Raw genomic sequence first — 8,681 nt, 5'->3', positions numbered from 1 at the left:
AATTGGATAATCAAAAGGCGCGCGTTTAAGTTTAAAATCACTTTTCAAAACGAGGTTCCCAATTAGTCCAGTCTCATTCAATTGTGTCATTACGCTGCAAATGTAGTACTATAACCATCTTCGCAACTGTCACACTAAATAAGGTTTTGATGATCTCTTAGGTTATCTAGAGAACACTCAAAAGTTATATCGAATAAACAAATTTAGTAAATATACACTTCAAGTCTTGTTTTTATCAACAATATAAGAATGTACGATCATTGCGCATTGCGTTTACATTTTTGCACATCAACAACATGGTGGGAGAATTCTTAATTTAAGTTTGTTGAGATCAACATACCAAGATATTTCATACAAGACAGTCAGGTAAACATGAATTTTTCATTGATATATTATGGTTGATAGGTTGTTTTTAATGCTATGATATTATTTCTCGGTTTAATATCTATCCTAACGTGTAGGCAGGATTTCGGAGGTGACACGATTCCTTCGTAGATCGACCAATATCATTCCGTCATTGTACTACTCTTGTTCAGGAAATTAACATTGAATGCTTTGTTTTTATCAACAATATAAGAATGTACGATCATTGCGCATTGCGTTTACATTTTTGCACATCAACAACATGGTGGGAGAATTCTTAATTTAAGTTTGTTGAGATCAACATACCAAGATATTTCATACAAGACAGTCAGGTAAACATGAATTTTTCATTGATATATTATGGTTGATAGGTTGTTTTTAATGCTATGATATTATTTCTCGGTTTAATATCTATCCTAACGTGTAGGCAGGATTTCGGAGGTGACACGATTCCTTCGTAGATCGACCAATATCATTCCGTCATTGTACTACTCTTGTTCAGGAAATTAACATTGAATGCTTATTAGAGTTACTTAATTCAAATAATGCATGATATTATTCAAATAGTTCTGTTTTGGTCTTCACTTATGTTCTTTTTGCAATTTACAAGTCAAACCTGCTATAACTGGATGTATTCTTCGTCGTAAAATGAAGGCGGACTGTGGCACTTACATTAACGAAAGATCGCCAAAGATCGCCACAGACTCTTTATAGTGTGTGTCTATATATGTAACGGTTTTAAATTGATTAGTAACAATATTAATGATGTGTCGATGTCAGCAGTTGTGACGATAATTATTTTGTTGGGCAATCCTTCGGTATAGGTACCGTAGTACCGGAAGTGGCTTTGTTTACATTTCTGAAGATAACAGAAACCCGTTTCACCCCCACCCCCCATATATATAAAAAAAAACACTCTTGAAATGTATCCGGTACTTCCGGTACCTATATCGAAGTTACGCCTTTTATTGTTATGATTGCATACTGTAAGATGTGAAAGATGGACAATGCATAAAGTTTTAAGAAAGTATTTATTTACCGTTACGTTACAATACCATGCCTCGACGGGCAGGTTATGATAAATCCAAAATGCGAAGTATATAACTGTAATCTTAGCTTTCTGCAACCGTTGCATATTTTTCACATGCATTTCCACTTTTTCGGGTCGTTCAGTTATGAGCACTGAGGAACGAACGATGAACAACGAATAAACCTGAAGTTTTTGGCTCTGTTGGGGAAAACTCCGTCACAAACTCTTGAAATACTTCAGCAAGTGTATGGAGATAACTCCATATCGAGCACACGTATTTTTGAGTGGTGCAAGAGATTCACAGAGGAGCGCGAGGAGGTGGAAGATGACTCCAGGAGCGGGATGCCTTCAACAAGCAGGAATGAGGTCAACGTCGAGCAGGTAAGGCAGGTGGTGTGTGATGATCCTCAGTTGACTACGAATGATTGCAAGTCAGATGGACATGAAAAGGGACAGTGTTTGGAAGGTTATCACTGAAGATTTGGGCATATGGAAGGTCTGCGCAAAAATGGTGCCAAAGGTGCTGAATGATAAACAGAAGGCGTGCCACATGCAGGTGTGTCAGAACATCCTCGAACGTCTTCAAACTGAACCAGACTTGCTTTATAAAGTCATTACTGGTGATGAAACATGGATTTTTGAGTACAACCAGGAAGCCAATTGCCAGAGCTGTCAGTGGAAGTCTCCAACATATCTGAGGACAAAGAAAGTGTTATATCCTTACACCTCCAATATTATTGATTTTATCGACGATAAATAAAGAATGCTCTGTAACAGTGTTATAACAATACAAAATAGAAACAGCATCAGTAACAAACCAACAATCAATATCTCCAACACACTAATCCGAACTGTAAACTGTACCCGGACTATGAAGACCAAACTATGAACTGCCGACTACGTCAGACCGCTACTATTTATATGTAGTGGTCCCATCCATTCTTGTCAAAGGGTGTCGTACTCTCGTCACATCTCCTCTTTTGAGATTTTGAGTTCCAAAGGAATAAATTTTATTTATTATTATTATTTGCTTGGACCTTATCTCAAGGTGTTCGGTCTGCTTCAGTTTTCTCATGCTGGTTCTATGAGACTTCATTACTTTCGGTGCTGGAACATCAAATGCATAAAAAAAATACTTCCATAGGAATTTCTCTCCATTCTTCACTATGTCTCTTCTTTAGTTGATTTATATGTCTCATGTTCCCAGCAGGGTTCTTTAATTAGATACATCATATGTCATATTTTTTTGGTTACAAGGCCATCCTCCCAACCTTCTTTACCATTTCTGTAGGTTTTAAAATGCACTTTTATCTCCTACTTCGAAATATTTCGTTGCATCTTTTGTATTTCCTGTACATCTTTTTTTTCTCAAAAATCGATTTTATTCTTCTCGTGAATTGCAGGTGACTTTCCTGAATTTGTACTTGGATTAGGAGTTACTCTATATACCCTTAAGAATTTTGTTAGTGCTTTATTAGTTCCTAACTTTTCTTAACACTCTTTTGAATGTGTCCACAAATCTTTCTACCTGCCCAATTGATTTCAGGTGGTAGGGTGGAGTGACAATATGCTTTATCGTATGCATTTTACAGAAGTTCTTGAATTCATACCCCGAGAATTGCATTCCATTATCAGAAACTAACATGTCTGGAACACCATATAGTGCAAACATTTCATGTAGGAACTTTATAGTTGTCTTAGCACTTGCATACCTCTGGCCACTTTGTACAGCTGTCTACCACGATTAGATAGTAAGCGGCGTTCACCAGTCTGGCATAGTCGATATGTAACCTAGGCCATGGGTTCTCAGTATCCAACCATGATTGATATTTTACTGGCTCGGCCTTGGCTGCAAGTGTGCAACCTCAATAAGTTCTCACCAAATTTTCAATATCCTGGCCCATAGTCAGCCAATAGACGTTAGCTCCTCACCATTTCTGGGTGCCCGACGTAGCTCCTCACCATTTTTGGGTGTCCGATGTAGAATTGCTACAATACACGTTTTTGTAATGTAGTCGGTATGAAATCTGTAGGCAATGAGTATATAACAAAGAGGAAAGAAGCTTTAAAAAGTAAGCAGAATAAAAATACAAATTCGAATAATTTCTCAATACGCAACAATATCCTGTGCAGTCACTGGCAGTTCTTGGATAATATTAGTCATAATACTTTTTATTTCATTTTCTGCCTGCAGTGCGACTATCACAATATCTTTTAGTGGTTCCATACTTTGGGGAATTAGTCTCAATAGACAATTTTTTCAATGGAATATACTGCATTTTGAAATTATAATTTTGTAATATTATACCCCTATGTTGTAGTCAGTTCATTGTATGGGTAGTGGGGGGCATCCCAGATGAATCCCTCCAGCAGTGCATTAGACTCAAGAGGGATTACTTTGAAAGAGAAACAATATAGTTTGTTGTTTGAAATTATAATAAATTGTGACACCAGTCCCATTACTTTTCAGATAGACCTCATAACTTTATTAACGTCGTAACAAAATATTTTACAATTAATCGGTTTTCCCCACTTCTGTGATGGATAATGCACTTCTTTTTCTATTACAAATAATTTTTTTAATAAAACTTTTCAATCTCAAACATTTTGTTTTTATTTTTAGCATTAAAATCAAACAAAAGAAGTTTCTAGAGATAACATTCACACTTATTTCTGAGTAGTTTCAGATCTTTAGAATATTAGCATCTTCTTTATTGTTGTATGGTGTACCGAACTTCGATGGGAGTTTTCTTAGATTATTGTATCCTTTGGCTGGGTTTTAACACTGAAACTTTTCTTTATAATGCAAAAGCTTTTTTCATATTTTCCAACTAATTACAGACACTATCTTATTTACTGTGATTATATTATTTTTCTAGACTAAGTACAAATCTTCAGTTGTGTTATGTCTGTGCATCAAGGTTCCAAGCAGTACACTTAAAAAAACATCAAGATAGAAACAGCAAGCTGTTTTATTCACACCCCTCTCATGCTGTGCATGCATTGTATGTATGTGTCTACAATATACATCATAGAATTTTCTGTACAGGTGTGTTTAACTCCTATCCAGGCTCTCCAATAATCATAATGCCCAAACCTTCCTTTCTAGCAATGTTGGCCCTCTGGAATTTGCTCTCTGCTCATAGATTTCCTGTTTCTATATTTTACTTACAAAGATTTAAGAGGAATATTAATGTTATGAATCTCATCATGCCTGGAGGGCCTTTGACTTAGAATTTTTTAAAAATTAGTCATGTTCTCAGAATTTGAAACTAAATCCATTCTACTATAGAAAACTTGCTTCAATGAAGTTCATCCAATCATTTCTGTCAGCATAAATTTAATTGACGTTTATCTGATGGAAATTCCATTATATTGTTCTTGTAATGAACTATTTGCTCAACCTTGTTAACTGACTACAAAATAATTTCTCAGTTGGAGATGACTTACACATACTATGATATCTCTGAACTGAAAACTTTCGATGTAAATTTGATTGCTTTCATTACTCTTTCCACTACACCATTAAATTTTGGACTATAATTTCTATTTTCTTACAATCATGTCAATTTAATCACTCCTTTAATTGAATAAATTCCAACCCATTGTATGTTAGCATTGTCATTGAAACTTCAAATCTAGGAGTAATGAAAAATATGCACCTCAGTTTTCCTAGCTTCTGCTGGAACAGTTGCTGAGTCAACTATGATCATTATATTCTCATCATTGTTTTACATCAACTGGCTGTATGAAATTTTTCCAAGTCTGTGTGAGTCAGGCCATTTATCAGTACAAGGAGTGCCTTAAAATCTGGTTTTGGCATGTTAGTCACAAATTATGATAAAACTCAACTAATATTAAACTCACTAAACGCAAGCTGTTACTTTCTTAAGTATTTGTGTGTATGTTATGAATTATAGAGAGAACTTTTGCACAATAAGGTTCAAGAATAAGTAGCCAATTTTTGTCAAAAGTAGGATAATTTTCTGCTGTGAAGTCTTCCAATTATTCTAAAAGAGTTAGTCTGGAGCTACTTTTTCTAGCAATGCAGTTGTTTATGTGAATATAAAGGTTGTATATGTTAAAATTATTTTTAATATATTCAGCTGTATTGGCATCAGGAAAATTAATCCATCATCACCAATGTGAAAATATGTTTTTATGAAGAACTGATGTGAGTCATATTTAGTCATGTAAGAAGATCAATGTAAATGGTGATTGATTTTCACCAGATATATGAATGATTTGAATTCATGTAATAATATCAAGTCCCCATCTGTGGATTCTGAGAAACTTTCTAGAAAATTCACTCTGTTTTGAAAAAATTAATTACAATAGTTGATGATTGGTCTCCAGTATGCAAAGTTTCAAAGCTAATTTTTTATTCTGTTGTGTCTGGGGAGAGCCATTCTCTTTTGGTGCCTTATAATTTAACACACTCACTGGTAAAATTTCCACTTATTTCTTTTATTTTCTAAAATTTTTGTTGTGTCTTGCAACCTTTTCAATAGTCGTTGACTCTGTCTGTTACTCACACTGCATTCCTTTTTGTTTGTTTGTATATGTGTGTACCTCTATCTTCTTGTGTGTGCATGTCTGAGTGTGTATTGTGTGTTTTGCAACTATGTCTATATGTATCGATGTGCATCTCCATATGTGTGGACGTGTGTCTCCATATGTGTCCTTGTGTGAAGTAACGTGTGTGTATGTACATATATATATATGGTCATGTGTTTCAGTCTTTATTTGCGTATGTGTGCTTGTTTGTTCATATAACCTACGTAACTATCCGTCTGTATGTTGATCTGTTTACTTTCATATCCATATGCTTACATACATGTGCATATACATATATATATATTCATACCCCCACCCACCCACACATACATACATCTATCCAATGGGACAGCTATTTTCGAAACCCATCTTTGTTAATTGACTAAGACTATTTGCTTGTAATTATTGCACACAATTTCTTAGAGTTCTCATTGAAATCAGTCTGTCAGCCTGCATTTTCTTTTATCTATTAAGGAAGAAAACTTTTCTCTTTGCATATCTGTAAACATTGTTTTGTACTGAGGACTTGAACAAGAAAAGTTTGAATCTCATCATTTAAATGTAACTTGTAATCAGCGCATTATTAATTTACCAGTATGTATATGTTGAGAGAGAGAGATACTATCTTGGTTTAGTTTGTTTTTTTTTTAGATTTGTGTAACACATTAACTCAAAATATTTTGAGACATCTACAAAGGTGGACTGAAAAGTTCATAGGCTGGCTATGAAGGAGTGATGATAGGGCTGTGAAATCTTGCATTCATTAATGTTAACACTTCTTAATAACTGTATTGTTTCTTTTTAGGTAAACTGACTTCTGACTGACTGTTCAAAGAAGGCTTCAAAAGTAACTATTAGCAACTCCTTTTGAAAATGGATGAAATTTGGCATTGTGGTGTTATCAAGTACCTGCAGAAAAAGGGTTTAAACCCCAAAGAGATTCATGCTGACATGGCTGCTACATTAGGGGATGATGCTCCAGCTTTATCAACAGTGCTAAAGTGGACAGCTGAATTTAGGAGAGAAAGGAAGAATATTGAAGATGAGCCAAGGTCTGCATGTCCTGCAACTGCCACCACTGACAAAAACGTTGATTGTGTGGATGACAGGTGATTGACTATAAATCAAATAGCTAATGCTATTAGCGAATTCCATGAGAGAGTTGAGAACATACTGCACACACTGAGCTTGGCATAATGACGGTTTCTGCTCTGTTGGTGGAAAAAGAAAAGAAATAGAGGCAGTGGATTAACAGAATTGTTAGAGTGCTGGATAACATGTTAATAGTATTTAGTTATATTTCTTTGTGTTCTGAGTTCAAACCCCACCAAAGTTAATTTTGTATTTCATCCTTCCAAGATCATTTATCATAACATGAACAATAAAGCATAATTAAAATTTGGACAAAAAGAACAAAGAAGATACATAACAGTTGTAAAGCACCATGCATTTACAGGTTAATAAATCAATTAAAAACTAAACTTTGTTAACTGTTTAGTTGTTGGTGGCTTCATATCAACTTTGATTGAAGAAACCTATGACCAAAAGCCTTCTAACCATAACCATCCTGTCATATCCAATATTACATTTATCTACTATCAAATGTAGTCTTATATATCATTTATAAGACAGTAGAGTGTGATTTAATGGAAATGTAGTTGCTATTATTTAATTTTCTAGTTATTGTTATTATTGAAAATAACTTTCTGCTTACAAGGTGCTGAGACATGGCACACACACACACACACACAGAGTGATACAGCAAATCATCATCATCATCATCATTTAACACCCATTGTCCATACTTGCATGAGTTGGACAGTTTGACTGGGGCTGATAAGCTGGAAGGCTGCACCAGACTCCAGTCTGGTTTGGCTTGGTTTTCTACACTAGATGCCCTTCCTAATGCCAGCCCTAAAAATCTAAAATTTTAACTTGAAAATAGCTACATCTGAGACATGCTATAAATTATTAAAAAGAAAAGAAAATTCACTAATGGTGTAACATTTCACAGAGCAAAGTTGCAGTTGCACAGGTTAGTGCTTATAAGTGACAGTGAGCTATCCATTGTCCCCAAAATATTTGGTGACATCTAACTCTAATTCTGGTTGAGACTAAAGAATAGAATTGAAGCAACATTCTAGGCAGAAGCTTGTAGAATAGCTTTTAAGTATAGTAAGTTGAAGTAAATTGTTTTAGACCTAATTTTGTAGGTCTAAGACAACATTGTTAATTGAATATTTGTTTATATTTCTCATATATAATTCATGTATGAATTTTCCTTCAATGAATTTGTCAGCATATCTGGCACAAATATTTTACCTGTTTTTTGTTTAAATTGGCCACGTCTAGCCTCTCACACCTACCCTACAATGTCATTCTAAAAATAAACTATCACGTCATTGAAATCTTTAAGCTACAACAATACATGATAAATTAAAAACAATATGAATAAATAAGAATTACATTTGATGGGATAATCTGAATGCTAAGGATTAAATTGAAGAGGTAAATGAGATCAGTTAAAATGTGCGCTAGTAAAATACTTGGATGTATTCATCTATAATTCCCTTCAAAAATATTTGATGTGTCACTGGAACAAACAAAACAGTCGATGGAGAATTTTAGGTGATATTTTATGTTCACATTAAATTTTTACATAAGCCTAAAAATTTCGCCTAAGTGTCATAAAATTGATGATTGCAGATATGGTTGTGTAGTAAGAAGTTTG

The 8,681-nt window shown here is 34.5% G+C and overlaps 1 long non-coding RNA gene across 1 annotated transcript; it reads left to right on the top strand.

Annotated features, from left to right (window-relative positions):
* Window positions 1-567: 567 nt before the first annotated feature.
* On the top strand, window positions 568-7,431 carry LOC118764902. The gene is made up of 2 exons (XR_005000737.1): window positions 568-695; window positions 6,756-7,431. It is a non-coding gene; the product is annotated as an uncharacterized LOC118764902 (long non-coding RNA).
* The last annotated feature ends 1,250 nt before the right edge of the window (window positions 7,432-8,681 follow it).

Source organism: Octopus sinensis, linkage group LG1 (genome assembly GCF_006345805.1).
Source record: "Octopus sinensis linkage group LG1, ASM634580v1, whole genome shotgun sequence".
Lineage (NCBI taxonomy): Eukaryota > Metazoa > Mollusca > Cephalopoda > Octopoda > Octopodidae > Octopus > Octopus sinensis.
This window is presented reverse-complemented; position numbering and strand designations above follow the sequence as displayed.